Source organism: Protopterus annectens, chromosome 1.part0 (genome assembly GCF_019279795.1).
Source record: "Protopterus annectens isolate FY-2018-M chromosome 1.part0, PAN1.0, whole genome shotgun sequence".
NCBI lineage: Eukaryota > Metazoa > Chordata > Ceratodontiformes > Protopteridae > Protopterus > Protopterus annectens.
In genome coordinates, this window is record NC_056725.1 from 539,845,051 (window position 1) to 539,867,622 (window position 22,572).

General features: G+C 46.4%; 1 protein-coding gene across 3 annotated transcripts in view; it reads left to right on the plus strand.

Moving 5' to 3' along the window:
- Positions 1–22,572, plus strand: part of XPO1 (exportin 1) — a 1,770,162-nt gene that overhangs the window by 1,607,452 nt on the left and 140,138 nt on the right. The window lies entirely within an intron of this gene.

Consider the following 22,572-nt stretch of genomic DNA (forward strand, 5'->3'; position numbering starts at 1 on the left):
TCTTTTCAAAAATCCTGTTGCAGATCCGGAGACTATTTCTCAGGGGCCCAAGGGTATTAAGGCTTCTACTGCTAAAAATCCTACCCCTTCTGATAGAAACTCCAGGGCACTGGATAGGTGGGGTAAAAGGTTTATACTTCTGCAACCTTGGCAATCAGAGCTTTAAACTGCCAATTTCATATGTTAAAATATCAGCAACATGTCATTGGACTGCTTAAACAGAAACTGATGTTGATTCCTGACTGTGTGGAAAATAAAGATTTACAGGACTTCATGCATTCTGCTGAACAAGTTGGAAAACATACTTTGCAATGTGGTTTTGATTCTTTAGAGGCCTCTTGCAGGGCTGCTGTTACTGGGTCTGTGTTTAGAAGGCATGCTTGGCTTAAGGAGCAATCTTTGCCTGATCATGTTAAAGCTAAATTGTTGGATGCTCTTTTAAATCAGGGCCGCCTGTTTGGCAACAAGGCTGAAAAAGTTCTTAAAAAGATGGAAGATAAAGCTAAATCTATGCAAACTGTTAAAGATTTTTTACAAGTGCAACCTCCTAGATTTAGTAGGCACTGGCCTACTAAGAATTGGGCCTTTCCAGCCCCTTCCAGGTCTTCACAAGCCAAACCCAGACAGCAAAAACCCCAGGCTTCAGTCCCAGCGGACTCTCAGAACTAAGCAGTGGGGGGCCTCCACTTCCAAATCTGGGAATAACAAGACACCCCCCTATGGTAAACAGTCTCAATGACTTCCTTTTAAAATTTCTAAGCACTTATCTTCTGACCACCCCTTTGGGGGGAAGATTGCTCTTCATACAAAGAACTGGGAACCCATAACCCAGGACAAATGGGTTTTAAATGTAGTGTCCCAGGGATACAGATTTCATTTCCACACGTTGCCAACACCAAATGGGTGGCCACACCTGTCCCCAAATCAGTGGGCAGTGGCTCAAAAACAAGTGCTTTCTCTCTCAAGCATGGGGGCTATTCAACTGGTACCAGAAGAGGAAAAGAGACAAGGCTTCTACTCCAGACTTTTCCTGGTACCCAGAAAAGACAAATCATGGCGTCCAGTCCTGGACCTGTCTACTCTAAACACTTTAAACCTTTCTGGAGATTCCAAAATTCAAGATGCTGCCTCTTCATCAGTTACTTCCTATGCTAGGCAAAGACGTCTGGTTGGCAACACTAGATTTAAAAGAAGCATATCTGCACATCCCAATCGGGGAATCTTGCAGAAGATACCTGCACTTCAAAGCAGGCTACACGCATCATCAGTTCCCTGCACTGCCCTTTGGCTTGTCTACTGCGCCCAGGGTATTCACAAAGTGCCTGGCTCCAGTTATTGCATTTTGCAGGCAAAGAAGTATTCAAATATACCCATACCTGGATGATGTCTAATTCAGGCAGAAAGCCAGGGCATACGTTTGAATCATCTGGCGTTTGTAAAAAGGGTTCTAACTTATCTGGGGTACACCATAAACAAAAAGAAATCACAACTGGTACCCTGTCAACAAATTACATTCCTGGGAGCAAGCTTGAATACAACTTCCCAGATGGCTTAACTCACACCAGAAGAGCAAATTCATTTGATAACCTATTTCAAACAAGTGGCCACAAAAACCCTGCTATCTGCAAGACAAATACTGCACGCCTTGGGGTTCATGGCCGCCTGCATTCTTCTAATTCCATATGCAAGACTGCATATTAAGAAACTACAGTGGTATCTAAAAAGCCTATGGAGTCAACATTCGTACAGCCTAGAAACAATGCTTCCTATCATACCTTGCCTACGGCTAGAGTTCCTCTGGTGGGCAGAGGCCTGCCACCAAATAAAGTGGCTACCATTCACACTAGCCCCTGCGGCCCAAACCCTAACAACAGATGCATCAGACTATACATGGGGGGCTCACCTGGCAGGGAAGTGCATTCAGGGCAAATGGAACCCAAGTCAAATGCACCTGCATATCAATCAAAAAGAAATGTTAGCTGTACAGAATGCTCTGACAGCCTTCAAGGACTACATTCTTCCAGGGCAACTAATGGTAAAGACGGACAACACCACGGTTATGTGGTACATAAACAAGCAGGGGGGTACACATTCCTACCCCCTCTGCAGACTAGCCATGGCATTGTGGAACACAGCCTTGAGCTACCAGGTGCACCTACAAGCTCAATTCCTGCCAGGAAAATTAAATACACTGGCAGACGGACTAAGAAGAAACCTCATGGACCCACATGAGTGGAAACTAGAACCAAGGATTTTCAACATGTTGACAAGCGAATGGGGGAGCCCAGACATAGATCTATTTGCCTCCCCCCAGAACTACCATTTGAACAAGTTTTGCACAAGGACTCCCCACAAACAAGCCTGGAAAGTGGATGCTCTGTTCTTCAACTGGAAAAAAACTATCAGTCTGCGCCTTCCCCCCGCTGCCTCTGCTCTCCAAAGTTCTACTAAAAGTCAAACAGGATAAACCAAGGATGATTTTGATTGCTCCAGACTGGCCGCGCCAACACTGGTACCCCCTCCTGCGCAGTGTGTCGCAGTTATCTCCATGGCACCTGCCTCAGATCCCTTCCCTGCTGTCTCAGCAGGAGAACCAGATTCTGCACCCTCAGCTTCCAACATTGAACCTTGCAGCCTGGCTAATTACTTAAACTCACCCTTTTCATCCCTCAGCAAATCTGTTGATGGATGTCATCTTAGAGGCAAGGAGGCCTAGTACTAGAAAATCGTATGCTGAAAAATGGAAAAGATTCTGTGCCTTGAACCAATCTCAAGGGATGAGCACAGCAGCACCCAATTTACCTCAAATTTTGCAAAACTTAACTGAGATGCTTCACAAGGGCCTGTTTTTTCCTCCATTAAAATCCATGCCTCAGCCATTTCAGCTCATTATAACACAGAACTTCCCCTCTTCTCTCATCCTCTGCTCAAGCAGTACCTCAGAGGGGCCAAAAAATTGAGACCACCCAGGAGAGCTCCAATCCCTGCTTGGGACCTTAATTTTGTATTGGAGAAACTCACTCTACCTCCTTTCGAGCCAGCTGCTACTGCAGACTTAAAATTTCCTTCTTGGAAAACAACTTTCCTTTTAGCAATCACTTCACCTAAAAGGATATCTGAATTACAGGCCCTTATGGCAGTGGAGCCTTTCATCATCTTTCATGCGGACAGGGTGTCACTCAGGACCAATCCTCCTTCATGCCCAAGATGGTATCCAGTGTGGCTCTTAATCAGTCTACTCATTTGCCAACCTTCTTTCCCAGTCCACAGAACAAAGGGGAACGAATTCTACATTCCTTGGATGTGCACAGACAACTTAGATTCTACTTGGACAGGACTAAACCTCGAAGAAAATCTGAACAACTGCTGGTAGCATTTGCTGCAGGAGCAGAGAGGAAGACTATTTCGAAACAAACCATTTCTAAATGGATAAGCCGTTGCATTCATTTCTGCTATAAGCACCATGGAAAACCTATCCCCCAGGGGATCAGATCTCACTCCACCAGGGCTGCATCTACTTCTGCAGCCTTTCTCAGAGCTGTTCCTACCAGGGACATCTTAGAAGCTGCTACCTGGAGTTCTGTACATACTTTCCCCAAGCATTATCATTTGCCAATTTTTTCTAAATCCAGAGCTGGCTTTGCCACTGCTGTCTTGCAGGGCCTTATAGCTGGTCCTAATGCTATCTAAAATCCTCCTCCCAACCATAGCTTTGGGAATCTACCCAAATGTAATGACTGCAACAGTGAAACACGAAGAACATAGTACAGTTGTGTACACTTAAAATGTAGATGTTCGAGTGTATTCACTGTTGCAGTCCTGGTTACCCTCCCTCCAGCCCCCTAACTTCTGGCTATACCCCTACTTTCTTTACTATGCTTAAAAGCCTTTTTGGTGTATTTGCTTTTTATTGGACCTTTGTGTTTTTGTTTATTTGCTCCCCATTAGTGGGGCACCTGACATCTGGGGCAAGATAAACTGATGTAATGGCGTCGGCTGCATGTTTTAAACCCCTGACGACCTGACATCATGGAAGAAGGGACAGCAACCGACGCAGGGCCCCAAGACTTTAATTAGGTCGACTGAGGGCAACCTGCAAGCAGATTGCCCAAATGTAATGACTGCAACAGTGAATACACTCTTAACATCTACATTTATGGTAAGTGTACATAACTGCAAAGGACCAGGGGGGGGTCTTAAAAGTCATTTCTCAGGCATGCAGATTCTCCTTCAGCGAACTCCCTATTCCAAGAGTGTACCAGACCCCCACCCAAACCAGTGGGCAGAGGCATTGAAACAGGTCCAAACTCTAATATCCCAGGGGCAGTAGAACCTGTACCTCCAGATCAAACAGGGAAAGGTTTTTTTCCTCCAGACTGTTCCTTGGTGCCCCATCCTGGATCTATCCAAACTGAACACCTCCTTGGTGGCCCCCAGATTCAAAATGCTAACCTTGCAGCAGCTCCTGCCTATGCTCACACAAAATGCCTGGCTTGTGATACTAGACCTAAAAGATGCCTACTCACACATCCCCATCAGGGAATCGTGCAGAAAATTCCTGCGCTTCAGAGCAGGCTATCAACACTTTCAGTTCTCTGCACTGCCCATTGGCTTATCTACTGCTCCTAAAGTATTCACCAAATCCTTGGCCGTGGCTGTAGCATTCTGCCGACAGAGAAATGTACAGATTTTACCCTTACCTGGATAACTTGCCTCATTCAGGCAGAATGCAAAGAAAAGTTGCTCCAAGACCTTCTCTTTGTCAAATCACTCCTAACTTCCCTAGGGTTCACCATCAACAAGAAAAAAATCAAAGCAAAACCCCACCAGATAAATTGTTTTCTTGGGAGCTGTGCTAGACACAGCAACCCAAATGGCCTTCATATCCCCAGAAAAGCAGAACTTTGTGTCTCTCTACTTCACCCAGCTGGCTTCCTGAAGTCACCTCACTGCAGGGAAGTTCCTGCAAGCCCTGGAATACATGGCATCTTGCATCCTTCTCAACCCACTTGCCAGGCTTCACATGAGAAAACTTCAGTGGTACTTAAAGAACCTTTAGGGTCAGCACTCAGTCCCTAAAGACCACTCTCCCTCTGATCCCTTGTATAAGGGCCAAATTTCTCTGGTAGGCAGAGGCCTGTGCCATGAACAAGGGTCTTCCCTTCATCCTCCACCCTTCTGGCCAGACCATCACCACCGCTGCCTCAGGCATTGCTTGGGGCGTTCACCTAGCAGGCAGGTGTACCCAAGGCCTTTGGAATGCCCAGCAACTTCACTTGCACATCAACCAGAAAGAAATGATGGCAGTGCAAAAGGCTCTGGCTTCCTTCCAACCCCATCTCAGGCCAGGAGTCCTCCTTATAAAAACAGACCACTACAGTAATGTGGTACATCAACAAGTAGGGGGCACCCAGTCTTACCCCCTGTGCAGGTTAGCCATGAGTCTCTGGCTTACAGCTACTCCCATGGGGCTACACCTAATTACCCAATACTTACCAGGGATCAACAACACACTGGCGGACCACCTAAGCAGAAATTTACTGGACCCCCACGAACGGCAGCTCCACAGAGAAATCTTTCTACAAATCACCCAGGAGTGGGGGCTCCAGAAGTGGACCTCTCTGCCTCGCACCTCAAACACCAGCTGCGCAAGTTCTATACTAGGGAGTATCACCTCCTAGCATGGAAGGTGGATGCCTTGACCTTCCATTGGAGCTCCCTCTTTGTGTACGCATACCCTCCTCTGCTCCTTATTCCCAAGGTTCTGATCAAAATAAGAGAGGAGAGACCAAAGGCCATCCTCATTGCTCCAGATTGGCCCAGACAGCATTGGTACCCCTTATTATGCCGTCTGACCTTACAGCCCACAAAGCTGCTTCCCCTGATGTCAGATCTCTTGACCCAGGAGAGAGAGGGAAGGTACTGCATCCAGACCTCCAGACTCTCAAACTTTCAGCATGGCTTATACACTAAAAACTAGCAAGGAGTTCCTGTTAACCAAACAGGTCCCGGACGTCATCACAGAGGCCAGAAGGCCCAGCACAAGAAAATCATATGCCGGAAAATGGAAAAGATTCTGCTCCTGGAAACAGTCAAAAGGGTCAGTACCTCCCAACCTTCCATCCCTCTCATCCTGGATTACTTGGCAGAGTTGCTCAATAGTGGCCTCTGTTTCTCCTTTATAAAAATCCATGCCTCTGCCATCTCTGCCCATTATGATTCAGACCCACTCCTCTTCTGTCATCCTTCGATTAAGCAATTCCTCAGTGGGGCTTCTAATATCAGGCCTCCCAGAAGGACTCCAGTGCCACACTGGGACCTGAATTATGTGTTAGAGAAACTAACCTTACCTCCTTTTGAACCTGCCGCTTCAACAGAATTGAAGTACCTGTCTTGGAAGACTGCCTTCCTACTAACTATCACCTCAGCCAGAAGGGTCACGGAACTTCAAGCTCTCATGACTGTCGAGCCCTTCATAATTTTCCATGCAGACAGAGACTCCCTGAGGATTAACCCCTCCTTTATGCCCAAGGTGGTATATGATGTGGCCCGTAACCAGGCCATACACCTTCCCACCTTCTTTCCCAAACCTCAAAACAAGGAGGAAAGAATTCTGCACTCACTAGATGTGCACAGACAACTCAGATACTATCTGAACCGTACTAAGCCATTCAGAAAAACAGACCAGCTTCTTGTAAACTTTGCCCCAGGGGCAGAGGGGAAGCCCATCTCCAAACAAACCATTTCCAAATGGATTTCACACTGTACCCATTTTTGCTACAGACTACATGGGAAACCCATCCCTAAGTCTATCCATACCCACTCCACTAGGGCAACCTCCACTTCCACTGCCTTCCTCAGAGGAGTACCTACCAGGAACATCTTGGAAGCGGCCACCTAGACCTCTGTCTGTACCTTTACAAAGCATTACCATCTACCTCATTTCTAAGCCTAGGGCAGGGTCTGCCACTGCACTTCTGCAGGGCCTCCTGACCCGTTCCTAGGACTCAACCTATCCTTCCACCCTTTTCCTTAGCTTTAGGAATCCTCCCACAGGTGATGACTGCAACAGTGAAACACTAAGAACATAGTACATTTGTGTACACTTACCATAAATGTAGATGATCGAGTGTATTCACTGTTGCACTCTTGGTTTCCCTCTTTCCATCCCCCATTTAACATCTTCCCCTAAGGGGACACATGCTTCCCAAGGTGGCTTTTAGCCACCAGGACCACTTCTCTTTTTCCCTTGTGCTTCTGTTGGGTTAGAGCAAGAAAAACTGATGTAATGTCAGCTGCCTTGCTTTATAGCACTGACAACCTGACGTCAGACTACAGGCGACAGCAGCTGGCGCACCAAAACATTGAATCTGGTATTCGGGCCAACCAAAGACTACCACAACAGGGCTAACCCACAGGTGATGACTGCAACAGTGAATACACTCGAACATCTACATTTATGGTAAGTGTACACAACTGTGCTTTTCTCTGTATCCATCTGCCTTTGCGGTGGTAGAAAGGGCCTTTTCTGTCCACCTCCACAGAGAACCGCCCTCTCATGTTTCAGATTCTACTTCCTTCCCTCCATTGGTTCCTAGATGTTCTTCGTGTTCCACAGTTGCAGTCATCACATTTGGATTATCCCTGCCAGGGTAGCCCTCAGTCGGCCCGAGTACCAGAGGTTTAGTATTTCTGCGTCGGTTGCTGTCACTTCAGGACTGACGTCAGGCCGTCAGTAGTATAAAATAAGGCAGCTAACGCCATTACATCAGTCTTTCTTGCCGAGGAGCCTGAAGCAGAAGCAGTTCGCACGAGTGCCAGTCGGCCGCTACCAGAGTTACATTTTCCAAATTGAAGTGAAGTCTTCTAAAGCTAAGTACCCCGTTGGGGATCCCTGTTTTTTTTTTTTTTTTTTGCTCTAACCGATGTCAGAAAAAGTTAATTGTCTCGCCTGTGGAAAGCAAATACCACACAGAGACACTCATTCTTACTGCGTCACTTGCTTAGGCCCAGACCACAACATCCCCCGCTGTCGCCTTTGTGCTTTGTTCAATGCCAGAACTATACGTCGTTGGGCCCTTATTGTAGCTAGATATTTTCGCTCTCAGTCCTCGATTTCCGATATGACTTCGGTAAGACATCTGACATCAGACTATCTGAAAAATGCAAGAATAAAGACAAAATCCGCACAGGTCCAAACCTACCGTCGACACTTCCGTTAAGCTAGTCAGTTCTCCGGTCTTCAGTGAGGTGCTTTCGCAGCCCCTGATGCCCACTTCTTTGGATTCGCAGGCCACTACCGAGACCCTTTTGGAGTCTGGTATGCTGCAGAACTCTTCATCCACTAAGGATCCTGCAGTTGTCTCTACCTTGGACGGGTCCAGAGCCGCTGAACAGGCACCGGCTTCCGAGGAAGTACTTCACACTACCGATTCTCAACACAAACCGACGACTTATTTCACGTCTTCTGTTCTTTCAAAAACTACCAAGTTTCTAAGGCCCAGGGTATGAACCACACCCAAGAAAACGACAACCCTATCTCAGGCACCTGCTTCTTTGCCTCAGTCTCAAATGCTTAAAATGGCAGAAGACCTTATAATGTTGATCAGGGGAAGCCAAGCTACCCCTTCCAAAAGAAAAAGAGATGTGTCCCCCGTAGTCTTATCTGAACAGGAGTCTGATGACTCCGGTGCCTCTGAATATGAAGACATGCACCCCCTCTCTGCTTCTGAGGATTGTGATGCAGAGGAATCCATTCCTTCAGCCTCTCCACCAGAAGATTTTTCCTTTTGGGAAACCCTTCATACTTTAAGGGAACATTTCCAATGTGAATGTCAGGACTACCTTCAGTCTAAAAAGAGACTCAGGGAATTTTTAGATCTTCCGCAGCACAGACCCTTGGCCATTCCTCCTGTCCTGGATGTTGTGGATGATGTTGTCATGGAATCTAGTTTAACCCCTTACACGCTCCCTCCCGCTCCCAGGAAACCTGACAGACATTACAGAGTCCCTGACTCTCTCAAATTTCTTTTCAAAAATCCTACTGCTGACCCTGAGGTTATCTCCCAAGGGCCTAAAGGAATTAAAGCAACTTCTGCTAAGAATCCCACTCCCTCCGATAGGGATTCCTGAGCATTAGACAGATGGGGTAAAAAAAAAAGTATGCACCTCTGCTACTCTTGCTGTTAGATCACTAAATTGTCATTTCCATATGCTAAAATTCCAGCAGCATACCATGGAACCCCTCTAACAAAAAAATATCAACTTTTCCTGTTTGTGCAGAAAATAGAGTGTTGCAAGACTTGCATTCTACATGTCAAGTAACTAAACACACCTTATACTGTGGTTTTGATGCCCTAGAAGCATCTTTCAGGGCAGCAGTCACCGGTTCTGTCCTTAGTAGGCATGCTTTACTTAAGGAACAGCCTTTGCCAGACCATGTCAAATATAAACTGTTGGATACACCATTGCACAAAGACAACTTATTTGGCACCAAGGCAGAGGAGGTCTTAAAGATAGAAGAAAAAGCTAAATCTATGCAGACAGTTAAGGATTTCCTGCAGGGCCAGCCACCCAGGTTTAGTAGGTATTGCCCCTCCAAACATTGGTCCTTTCCTGCCCCCTCCAGGTCAGTTCAGCCCAGACCCCGGGGAAACAGACCTGCCAGACAACAACCACAGGGAATACAGAGATCAAAGTAATGGAGTACCTCCACTTCTAAACCAGGGAGTGCAAAGCCACCCCCTCATAAGAACTCTCAATGACTCTCCACTTCCACCCCCTCCCTCTGCCCACCTGCACTTGCCCCTGGGAGGAAAACTCTCCTCCCACGCAAGCACTTGGGCCACCATTACCAACGACCGCTGGGTTCTGAACATAGTGTCCCAGGGATACAAATTTTCTTTCCACACACTACCATCTCCAAAAAGGTTTCCAGATCTACCTCCAAACCAGTGGGCAGAGGCCAAAAAGCAAGTCCTTTCCCCTGCTCTCTATGAGGGCAGTAGAGCATGTTCCTGCAGAACAGATAGGCCGAGGCTTCTACTCCAGGCTCTTCCTGGTACCCAGAAAAGAGGGCACCTGGCTCCCCATCCTCAACTTATCCATTTAAAACACCTTCCTGGTGATACCAAAATTCAAAATGCTCACCATTCAGCATCTACTACCTATGCTCTCCAAGGAAGCCTGGCTAGCCACCCTAGACCTAAAAGAGGCCTACCTACACATCCCAATCAGGGAATCATGCAGGAAATGTGTGTGTCAGGGCAGGATCTCTGCACTTTCAGATGTTTTTCGTGTTTCACTGTTGCATTTATCACATTTGGGTTATCCTGCCCAGGAGTAACCCTCAGTGGGCCCGAATACCAGAGGCTTAGTATTTCTACGTTGGTTGCTGTCGCTCCAGGACTGATGTCAGTGGTATAAAATCAGGTAGTCGATGCCATTACATCAGTCTTTCTTGTGATGAACTCGAAGCAGAAGCAGTTCGCACAAGTGCCGGTCAGCCGCTAGCTGAGTTTTTCGTTTCCGAAATTGAAGTTGAAGTCTTCTAAAGCTAAGTACCCTGTTGGGGATCCTTTTTTTTTTTTGCTCTAACCAATGTCAGAAAAGGTTAACAATTGTCTCGCCTGTGGAAAGCAAATACCACACCGAGATTTCCATTCTTACGGCATCACTTGTTTAGGCCCAGACCACTACTTCCCTTGCTGTCAGTTTTGTGCATTGTTCAGTGCCAGAACTATACATCATCGGGCCCTTATCGTGGCTAAATACTTTCGTTCTTGATCTCCATATTCCAAAATGGCTTCGGTAAGCCATCTGACTACTGATCTTCCGAAAAAACGTAAGGATGAAGACAGAGACAGACTGCACAGGTCCAAATCTGCCGACAACTCTTACATTAAGCTAGTCGCCAGTTCACCGGTACTCAGTGAGGTGCTTTCGCAGCCCCTGACGCTCGCTTCTGGATTCGCAGGCTGCTACCAAGACCCGTTCGGAGTCCGGTATGCTGCGAGAATCTTCTTTAAGAATCCTGCGGATGTCTCTACCTTGGATAGGTCCGGAGCTGCTGAGCAGGCACCAGCTTCTGAGGAAGTTCTTCACACTACCGATGTTTGACATAAACCAACGACTTTTTTCACGTCTTCAGTTCTTTCTAAAACTACCGAGTTTCTAAGGCCCAGGGTACGAACTACGCCTAAAAAAACGACCCAAACTCAAGCACCTGCTTCCATGCCTCAATCTCAAATGTTTAAAATGGCAGAAGACCTTATCATTAATTATTAGGGGAAGTCAAGCCTACCCCTTCTAAAAGAAAAAGAGACTTGTCCCCAGCAGCTTTATCTCACCTGGAGTCTTACGACTCTGAGGTTTCAGAATATAAAGACATGCCCTTGTCTGCTTATGAGGATGCAGATGAAGAGGAATCCATTCCCTCTGCCTCTCCTCCAGAGGATTTTTTTTTTTGGTGAAACCCTTCATACTTTGAGAGAGCATTTAAATTGGGAATGTCAGGATTATCCTCAGTCCAAAAAGAGCCTCGGAATTTTTAGATTTACCACAACACAAACCCTTAGCTATTCCTCCTGTCCTGGATGTTGTGGATGATGTTTCCATGGAATCTAGCTCAACTCCTGACACCCTACCACCTGCTCCCAAGAAACCTGGCAGGTATTAGAGTCCCTGACTCACACAAGTTTCTTTTCAAAAATCCTACTGAGGACCCAGAGGTAATCTCCCAGGGACCTAAAGGAATAAAAGCAACCACAGCCAAGAATCCCACCCCTTCGGACAGGGATTCCAGAGCTTTAGACAGATGGGGTAAAAAAGTTACACCTCTGCAACTCCTGCCATTATAGCACTAAATTGTCTGTTCCACATGCTGAAATACCAGCAACATACAGTGGAACTCCTTCAATGAAAATTGTCTACCTTTCCAGCTTGTGCAGAAAATAAAGAATTACAGGAGCTTATGCAGTCTGCAAACCAAGTTAGTAAGCACATCTTGCAATGTGACTTTGATGCCCTAGGAGCATCCTGCAGGGCAGCAGTCACAGGTTCTGTACTTGGAAGGCATGCTTAGCTAAAGGAACAGGCCTTGACAGACCATGTCAAATCAAAACTATTGGACGCACAATTGCACAAAGACAATTTGTTTGGCACCAAGGCAGAAGAGATCTTAAAAAAGATGGAAGAAAAAGCTAAATCTATGCAGACAGTTAGACTTCTTGCAATTCCAGCCTCTGAGGTTCAGTAGGCATTGCCCCTCCAAGCACTGGCCCTTTCCATCCCCCTCAAAGCCAACTTAGACAAGACCTAGGGGAAGCAGACCCCCCCCAGACAGCAGTTCCAGGGAATGCAGAGTTCTAAGCAATGGAGTTCCACCACTTCAAAAACAGGGAGTGCTAAGCTACCCCCCTTATGGAAAGAACTCACAATGACTTTACAACTCCACCCCTTACCTCTGCCCACCTGCTTGTGCCCCTAGGAGGAAAACTCTACTTTCATGCAAAAAACTGGGCTTCCATCACCAACGACTGATGGGTGCTCAACATAGTGTCCCAGGGATACAACATTTATTTCCGTACTCTGCCAACTCCAAAAGGGTTCCCAGATCTTCCTCCAAACCAGTGGGCAGAGGCCCAAAACCTAGTCCATTCCCTGCCCTCCATGAGAACAATATAGCCTATTCCTGTAGACCAGATAGGCCAAGGTTTCTATTCCAGGCTTTTCCTGGTACCCAGAAAATAGGGCACCTGGCACCCAATCTTCAATCTATCAATTCTAAACACCTTCCTGGTGATAACAAAATTCAAAATGCTCACCCTCCAGCAGCTTCTTCCTGTGCTATCCAAGGATGCTTCGTTAGCCACCCTAGACCTAAAAGAGGCCTATCTACACATCCAAATCAGGGATTCTTGCAGCAAATATCTAGGTTTCAGGGCTGTATCTATGTACTTTCAGTTCTCTGCGCTTCCCTTTGGCTTATCCACTGCTCTCAGAGTTTTCACAAAAGCCTGGCACCTGCCATTGCTTTTTGCAGACAAAGGAATATTCAAATTTACTCCTACTTAGATGATTGCCTGATTCAGGCCGACAGGAAAAGCTATTACAGCACCTGACCTTTGTAAAGGACCTGCTGACCTCCCTGGGGTACACTGTAAACGAAAAGAAATCCAAATTAGTCCCCACTCAAAAAACTGTATTCCTCTGAGCAAGCCTGGACACACCATCCCAGATGGCATTCCTTACTCCAGAAAAACTAGCCTACCTGTCAGGCTACTTCTCTCAACTAGCCACCAGAACCCAGTTATCCGCAAGGGAAATCCTGCAAGCTCTAGGGTTCATGGCATCCTGCATTCTACTCATTCCATATGCCAGACTGCATATGAGGAAATTTCAATGGTACTTAAAAAGCCTTTGGTGTCAACACTCTCAGGACATGGAAACTATCATACCTATGATACCTTGTCTAAGGAAAGATTTTCTTTGGTGGGCAGCAGCATGCAACCACAGCAAGGGCCTTCCCTTTTCACAATCCTGTGCCATCCAGACCCTAACCTCAGACCCATCAGATTATGCTTGGGGTGCACACCTGGACGGCAGGTGCATTCAGGGCCATTGGAGCCCAAATCAAATGCATCTGCACATCAACCAAAAAGAGATGCTAGCTGTTCAGCAGGCTCTGACATCTTTCAGACCCCTATTTTCCCGGGGCCTCTACTGATCAAAACAGACAACACCACAATGATGTACATCAACAAGCAGGGAGGAACTCACTCCTATCCCCTCTGCAGGCTAGCCATGTCCCTTTGGCACACTGCTTCAGCCATGCAGATTCACCTGCTAGCACAATTCCTGCCAGGCTCCCAAAACTCTCTGGCAGACAACTTAAGCAGAAACCTCCTAGGCCCACACGAGTGGCAGCTAGACCACAGCACCTTCAACCTTGTAACCCAGAAATGGGGCACCCCGAAGGTGGACCTATTTGCCTCCCACAACAATCACCAGCTCAGCAAATTCTGCACCAGGGAACCTCACAGCAAGGCCTGGAAAATGGATGCCCTATCCTTCCAATGGGTAAACCTCTCTATCTTTTTTAGGCAGGGTTCAAATAACAAATTCACCACCATAACAGGAACAGGCAAGCAAAAACTGAGGGTAATGCTACTCAGTGTTTGAAGTCTAAATCTCAAAATGCACACACTCAAGCACTCCTTAAAATGGAGAACATCGATATCTGTGCAGTGATTGAGACCTGGATGTTCATCGTGTTTCACTGTTGCAGTCATTACACTTGGGTTATCCTGCTAGCAGGCTACCCGCAGTCAGCCTGAATTCCAAGGTCCTTGTCCGGCGTCGGTTGCTGTCGCCTCTTCCCTGACGTCAGTGCGCCAGGGGTATATAAGATGCAGCCGACGCCATTTTCTTCAGTCTTTCTTGCCGTGCAGTGCCTGAAGCAAAAGCAGTTCGCAAGTGCCGGTCGGCCGACTCCTGAGATTTTCGAAATTGAATTTCAGATCCGAAGTTTTCAGTAAAGCTAAGTACCCCGTTGGGGAAACTTTTTCTTGCTCCAGACCAATGTCAGTAAAAGTTAACAATTGTATTTTTTGTGGGAAGCAAATACCTCATAAGGATTTTCATTCTTACTGTATTCCTTGCCTAGGCCCTGACCACGACATTGATAGTTGTCGGTTTTGTGCTAAATTTAACCAACGCACTATTAAGCGTCTGTTCGATTTTGCTTTCCATTACTTTGGCCGAAGGTGTAACTATATAATGTCGTTGGAACAGCCGTCTACTGGAGTTCATAAAAAGCGCAAGGAAAAAGAAAAGGACAGGCATCCGAGGCCCAAAACCGACGACGAAGCCTCTTCTAGGCCAGTCGCCGGTTCTCAGTGAGGTGCTTTCGCAGCCCCTGCCACCCGCTACCTCAGAGCCACAGGCCGCCTCCGACTCCCACGTGGAGACGGCTAGGCCTCTGGAAACTCAAGGTATTGGGCCTACAGAAACTATTCCCTCAGATGGGTCCGGAGCCGCTGAGCAGGCATCGGCTTCTGAGGGTGTTTTCAGACCTACACAGCTTTCTTTCAAGACCACTTCAACAACCAAGGCAAAGTCTAAAACACCTTTAAAGACAAAGAAACAAGTACAGCATTCTCCAGGACAGTCATCCATGCCTAAGAAACAGATGCTTAAAATGGCTGAGGACCTAATTACTTTGATCAGGGGTTCCCATCCCCCTCCTGATAAAAGGCCTAGGCAAGATACTGACTATGATTCCTCTGACCAGGTTTCTATTTCATCCAATTCCTCTTCAGAACAGGGATATTCTCGTCCTCCCTATGAGGACTCTGATGCTGAAGAGTCTATCCCTTCAGCCTCTCCTCCTGAGGACTATTCTTTTGGGGAAACCCTGCACTCCATGAGGGAGCATTTCCACTGGGAGAGCCTAGATTATTCAGAATCCAAGAAAAGGCTCAGAGACGTTCTTTTATTGCCTCAACACAGACCTCTTGCTATTCCTCCTGTGCTAGACATTGTAGATGATGTATTTTCTGAGTCCAGTCTGTCTCCTGATTCTTTACCCCCTGCACCAGTTAAGCCAGATAGGTACTACAGGATTCCAGATTCACATACATTTCTTTATAAAAACCCTGCTTCTGACCCAGAAACTATATCTCAAGGTCCCAAAGGGGTCAAGGCTTCCACTGCAAAAAACCCTGTTCCCTCTGATAGGGATTCTAGAGCACTGGGGAAAAAAAGTTTATACCTCTGCTACTTTAGCTGTAAGGGCTTTAAACTGCCAGTTTCACATGCTTAAATATCAGCAATACCTAATGTCTCTGCTAAAACAGAAAATGCTGACAAACTCTGAATGTCCTGAAAACAAGGAAATGCAGGATTTATTGCATGCAGCTGAACAAGTGGGAAAGTATACTTTGCAATGTGGTTTTGATTCACTAGAGGCTTCTTGCAGGGCCGCAGTTACAGGCTCTGTCATTCGAAGGCATGCTTGGTTAAAGGAACAGAGTCTGCCTGATCATGTTAAAGCAAAATTATTGGATGTTCCATTACAGCATGATACTTTGTTTGGTGTTAAGGCAGAAGAGGTGTTAAAGAAAATGGAGGATAAAGCTAAATCAATGCAGACAGTAAAGGATTTCTTACAGGTTCAGCCACCCAGATTTAGTAGAAACTGGCCTTCTAAGAATTGGTCCTTTCCAGTGTCAGGCCACAAAGAGGCAGATACAGACGCCCTAGAGGCAGATCTCAGCCCCAAGGCTCATACAAGCCTAAGCAATGGGGTGCTTCAGCCTCCAAAGGTAGAGAAGACAAATCACAACCATATAGGAAACGGTCCCAATGACTTCCCAATACCAACACCAAGCACTTACCTTTGGCAGCACCCTTAGGGGGAAAACTAGCAATTTTCTCACAAAATTGGCACATGATCACCCAGGACAAATGGGTACTGAATATTGTTTCTCAGGGCTACAGGTTCCACTTTCACACCCTCCCAAGGGCAAAAGGTATGCCAGACCTGCCACACAATCAATGGCCAGAGGCACAAAAGCAAATTTCATCTCTCATGGACATGAGGGCTATTCAAAGAGTGCCACAGCAAGAGCAGGGGCAAGTATTTTACTCAAGACTTTTCTTGGTACCCTGAAAGGACAAAGCCTGGAGACCAATACTGGACCTGTCTACTCTAAATGCTTTTCTGAACGTTCCAAAATTCAAAATGTTGACACTGCAGCAACTTCTGCCCATGCTGGGCAAGAAGGCTTGGCTCGTAACTTTGGACCTCTAAGAGGCATACCTGCATGTCCCAATCAGACAATCTTGCAGAAGATACCTCAGATTCATAGCTGGCTCAAAGCACTACCAATTCTCTGCACTGCCCTTTGGCTTATCTACTGCGCCCAGGGTCTTCACAAAATGCCTGGCACCAGTAATATATCCCCACTTGGATGACTGCCTTATTCAAGCAGAGAGCAAGGACATTCTACTAAAGCATCTGGCATTTGTAAAAAGATTACTAATTTGCCTAGGGTACACAGTAAACGAAAAGAAATCAAAACTAGTGCCCTCTCAAGAGATAATATTCCTGGCTGCAAGCTTAAATACAACTACCCAGATGGCTTATCTCACGCCAGACAAACAAAGACAACTGACTCTTTACTTCCAAATGATGGCAACAAAAACCCAGTTGCCTGCAAGAAAAATTCTGCAGACTTTGGGCTTCATGGCATCCTGCATTTTGCTAATTCCATATGCAAGACTGCATATGAGGAAACTACAATGGTATCTAAAAAGTGTTTGGACTCAACATTGCCACAGCCTGGAAACAATAATTACTCTCATTCCCTGCCTGCAACAGGAGTTTCGATGGTGGGCACTGGCCTGTCACCACCACAAGGGACAGCCATTCAATTTACCCACAGCCAGGCAGACACTAACAGATGCATCGGATTATGCCTGGGGGGCACACATGGCGGGAAAATGTATTCAGGGCACGTGGCCCGCAAGCTAAATGCATCTTCATATCAATCAAGAAGAGATGCTAGCTGTACAGAACGCCCTGACAGCCTTCAAGGATGTACTCCATCCAGGACAACTATTGCTAAAGACGGACAATACTACAGTGATGTGGTACATAAACAAGCAAGGGGGCACACATTCCTACCCCCTCTGCAGGCAAGCTATGACTTTGTGGAACACAGCATTGACCTATCAAGTGCATCTGCAAGCACAATTCCTGCCAGGAAAGACAAATACTCTGGTAGACGAACTAAGCAGAAACCTCATGGACCCTCACGAGTGGAAACTAGATCCACAAGTCTTCAGCATGATAACAAGGAAATGGGGATGACCAGACATAGATCTGTTTGCCTCCCCTCACAACTGCCAACTATAGAGATTCTGCACAAGGACTTATCACACACAAACATGGAAGGTGGATGCTCTATCATTCAGCTGGAAAGCCCTGACAGTTTATGCCTTTCCTCCACTGCCTCTCCTCCCCAAGGTACTCCTAAAGGTCAGACAGGAGAAGCCAAAAATGATTCTGATTGCCCCAGACTGGCCACGCCAGCACTGGTACCCAATCCTAAAGAGCTTGTCTCAAGGCCCAGCCTGGACTTTACCTCAAATTCCTCATCTTCTGACCCAACAAAACAATCAGATCCTGCACAGCCAACTCAGAACCTTAAATCTGGCTGCATGGCGAATAATATAACCATTCAGAACACACATCTCTCTAAAGCAGTTATGGATGTCATTTTGGAAGCCAGGAGGCCCAGCACCAGAATATCTTATGCAGAAAAATGGAGGAGATTCTGTGCTTGGAATCGAGCACAAGGAATTGAACCACTTGTTCCAAATATGCCTCAGATTTTACAATATCTAACTGAGATGCTGGACAAAGGCCTATCCTTCTCATCAATTAAGATCCATGCCTCTGCCATTTCAGCTCATTACAATACGGAACCACCTATTTTTTCACATCCGCTGCTAAGGCAGTACCTCAGAGGGGCCAAAAGCATAAGACCCCCAAGGAGAGCACCGATACCTACATGGGACCTCAATTTTGTCTTGGAAAAACTCACACTGCCTCCTTTTGAGCCAGCCAATACAGCTGAGATAAAGTGTTTTTCATTTTTATCATGGAAAACAGCTCTGCTCCTAGCAATAACTTCAGCAAGAAGAGTCTCAGAGTTACAGGCATTAATGGCAGTGGAACCTTTTATCATTTTTCCATCCGGACAGAGTTTCTCTAAGGACAAACCCAACATTTATGCCAAAGGTAGTATCCAGTGTGGCTCTTAATCAAACCATTCATTTGCCTACTTTTTATCCAAATCCCCAGAATAAAGGTGAGAGACTTCTGCATTCTTTGGACATACACAGGCAGTTACGCTTCTACTTGGACAAAACTAAAGCTTTCAGGAAGACTGAGCAACTTTTAGCAGCATATGCTGCAGGATCACAAGGAAAGGCTATCTCAAAGCAGACTATTTCAAAATGGATAGGACACTGCATTTGTTTCTGCTATGCACAGCATGGCAAATCAGTGCCTAAGGGCATTAGGCCACATTCGACCAGGGCAGCAGCCACATCAGCAGCCTTTCTCAGAGGAGTACCAACCAAGGAAATTTTGGAGGCTGCAACTTGGAGTTCAGTGCACACTTTTACCAAGCACTACCACTTGCCTCTTTACTCTAAATCCAGAGCAGGCTTTGCCACTGCAGTTCTGCCACTCCTAATTCTATTTAGACCCAGCTGCCCAACCTCAGCTTTGGGATTCAACCCAAGTGTAATGACTGCAACAGTGAAACACGATGAACATAGTACAGTTGTGTACCTACCATAAATGTAGGTGTTCAAGTGTATTCACTGCTGCAGTCCAGGTTACCCTCCCACCATCCCCCTTTCTTTGCTGGGACTTATCTGTACTTCTTTATTCTATACAACCTATGTGGTGTATTTGCTTGTAGATGAAGGTATTGTTTATTTTAGTGTATACTTTTTATAAGCAATGTTTTTAGCCTACCCTTTTGGGGGCACCTGACATCTGGGGCAAGAAAAACTGAAGAAAATGGTGTCTGCTGCATCTTATATACCCCTGGCGCACTGACGTCAGGGAAGAGGCAACAGCAACCGACGCCAGACCAGGACTTTGGAATTCAGGCCAACTGCGGGTAGCCTGCCAGCAGAATAACCCAAGTGTAATGACTGCAACAGTGAATACACTCTAACATCTACATTTATGGTAGGTACACAACTGTACTTTTCAAGGCTCCAGAGAGCACCCCTGCACTACCGGGCTTTAACTTATACCGCACTTTTCGGCCATGTAACCTGGACCGAAACACCAAAGGTGGAGGTGTGTCCATACTCATTAAGGATATCCACACCTTCAGGCTAGTTTCTCAGCATAATGCATCCGAGGTTATCCAAGTGCAACTAATTCTGGGCAAAACTGCAATCCAAATTGTAGCTTGCTACAGATCCCCCACCATGCCCCAGGATTCCAACTCCTCTTTTCTTGATGTACTGGAAAATGTTAGGGTTCAACCAAACACCCTAATAATGGGCTACTTCAACTACCCCTCTATTAACTGGGAAAACTACTCATGTACCAACTCCTTAGCTCAACGCTTTCTGGAATTCATAAACTCCAATGCCCTAGATCAACTTATCCACACCCCCACCAGAGGCAACAATATCCTAGACCTAGTCATTACCAACATGAGTGACCGGTGTTCCACACTTGAAGTCAACTCATCATTGGTCCAATCCGACCATAAGCTTATCACCCTTGATGTCCACATCCCGCCCTCACCCCCCATTAAGGAAACCACAGTAAAAAAATTCTCAAAAGCCAACTTCATGCTTCTTAAGACAGAAGTGGTGAACTTCATGACACCCATGCAGATGGGCAATACAGTTACAACTGCTGAATCCTACACAAATGCACTCTATAAGCACTTACACGAGTGCATGGATCGTGCTGTCCCAAACAGAACCAAGACGCTATCCTCCAAAAAAAGGAAGCCAGTCTGGTGGTCCCCTGCCATAAACAAACTGTACAACAGAAGGAAGAAACTGTTGCAAAAGAGAGTAAAATCCCATGAGTGGAGGAGCTCCCTAGTCAGCCTCAGTAAGAAGCTGAGATCCCTTATAAGATCCTCCAAAGCTAGCTATGAAAACAAAGCATTATATAGCGATGTCAAGAATCTAGATGACAACACTCAGATCTGCTCTGAGTTACAGCACAAAGGCACGAAAATTACAGAACCAACTGATATTGCCAACATCCTGGCAGATAGGTTCAGTGCTAACTTTACCCCCCTCTCACCCCCTAAAGGGCCCATATCTATACAGGAAGAATGCAGAGTCCCTGTAATCACAACTACGCAGGTAAACGTTGCACTCTCTAAAGCCAATAACACAACATCCATAGGACCGGACACAATCCCAGGCTGCATTTCACACGAACTTCAGAACGAACTGGCTCCCCACTTAAGCACCATGTTCAATAATAGCCTCGCATCAGGCTTTGTGCCCACTGAATGGCGCACAGCAACAGTTATCCCACTCCACAAAGGGGGAGCCAACACTGATCCCGGGAACTATCGACCTATTAGCCTGACGAGCCTGGTCTGCAAGGCCATAGAATGTATCATCATGGAACCCATAAACAAAGACATTGGTAACCTCCAAACTTTGGATCCCACCCAGTTCGGGTTTGTGAAAGGCAGATCATGCCTCCTGAACCTGATCGACGACTTTGAGGCAGTCACCAAAGCAGTGGCTGAGGGTAAGGTGGTTCACACAGCCTATCTTGACCTCGCCAAGGCTTTCAACACCATCCCAGAATTGTAGCTAAACTCACTAAACTAGGTATAAATCCCTACGTCACAAGATGGGTTGCCAACTGGCTCACTGACAGAACCCACACTGTAAAAGTTGCAGACTCCAAATCTGACCTCAAAGCAGTGACAAGTGGAATACTGCAGGGTTCCATCCTGGAACCTCTCCTGTTTGGTATCTACTTCTGTGAAGTACAGGCTAAGACAGAAGGCCTCTGGCTAACGAAGTTCGCAGATGACTGCAACCTAGGAGCCATACTCAAGTCCCCAAATTATGTGGACATCCTACAGAAGGGCCTCACTGCGACAGATGCCTGGTGTCAGAGCCATGGCCTCAAGCTTAATGCCAAAAAGTGCACGGTCATCCCCTTTGGTAAAAAGTCTGTACCCATGAACTACCACATAGGCAGCAATTTACTTAACACCGAATGCGTGATAAAAGAGACCTTGTGACCCAGGTGGACAGTAGTCTCTCCTTTGATAGTCACATCGCCACAGTAGTCAGGAAGTCCTTCTGCGTGGCGCACCTCATCATAAAAGGGTTCTCATCCAGGAAAAAAAGAGGTCATTGTTTCTCTCTACTCGTCACTCATTAGACCCATTATAGAGTACAATGCCCCTTTTGGAATGTACCTCACAACACATCTTTAGCAGCTGGAAAGGCCACAGAAGTACCTCACAAAGAGGATTACTGGCCTCAAACAAATGCCCTACACTGACCGCCTCAAAAAACTCCAGCTTTACTCAGTAGCATATCGCCTACTCCGAGGTGATATCTGCCTAACATATAAAGCTATGTCAAACCCAGAGCTGTTGGACATGCTACACCTAAAGAAATCCCAATCCCCCTGAGCTACACGCTCTAGGGACCTAAACCTTGTCACCACAATAAACAGGACACGCTGGAGGGATAGATTCCTGGCCCAGAGACTTCCTATACTCTGGAACAAGCTACCCATCTATGTCAAGCAAAGTTCTTCATTAGCACTCTTCAAGAAAAATCTTGATGAGTGGATGGGAAATAGGAAATACACCCCGGGGATCACTTCTGTGTCTCAGCTGGACAGTGGCACAGGAAAATAACTTTCTTGGGTGGCATAACTTATGGAACCTTGCTGGCTAGGCTTACGTAGGCCCTTGGGCTGATAGCCTAGTACCTACCTATGAACCTATGATCTATGCATTTCCACTTCTA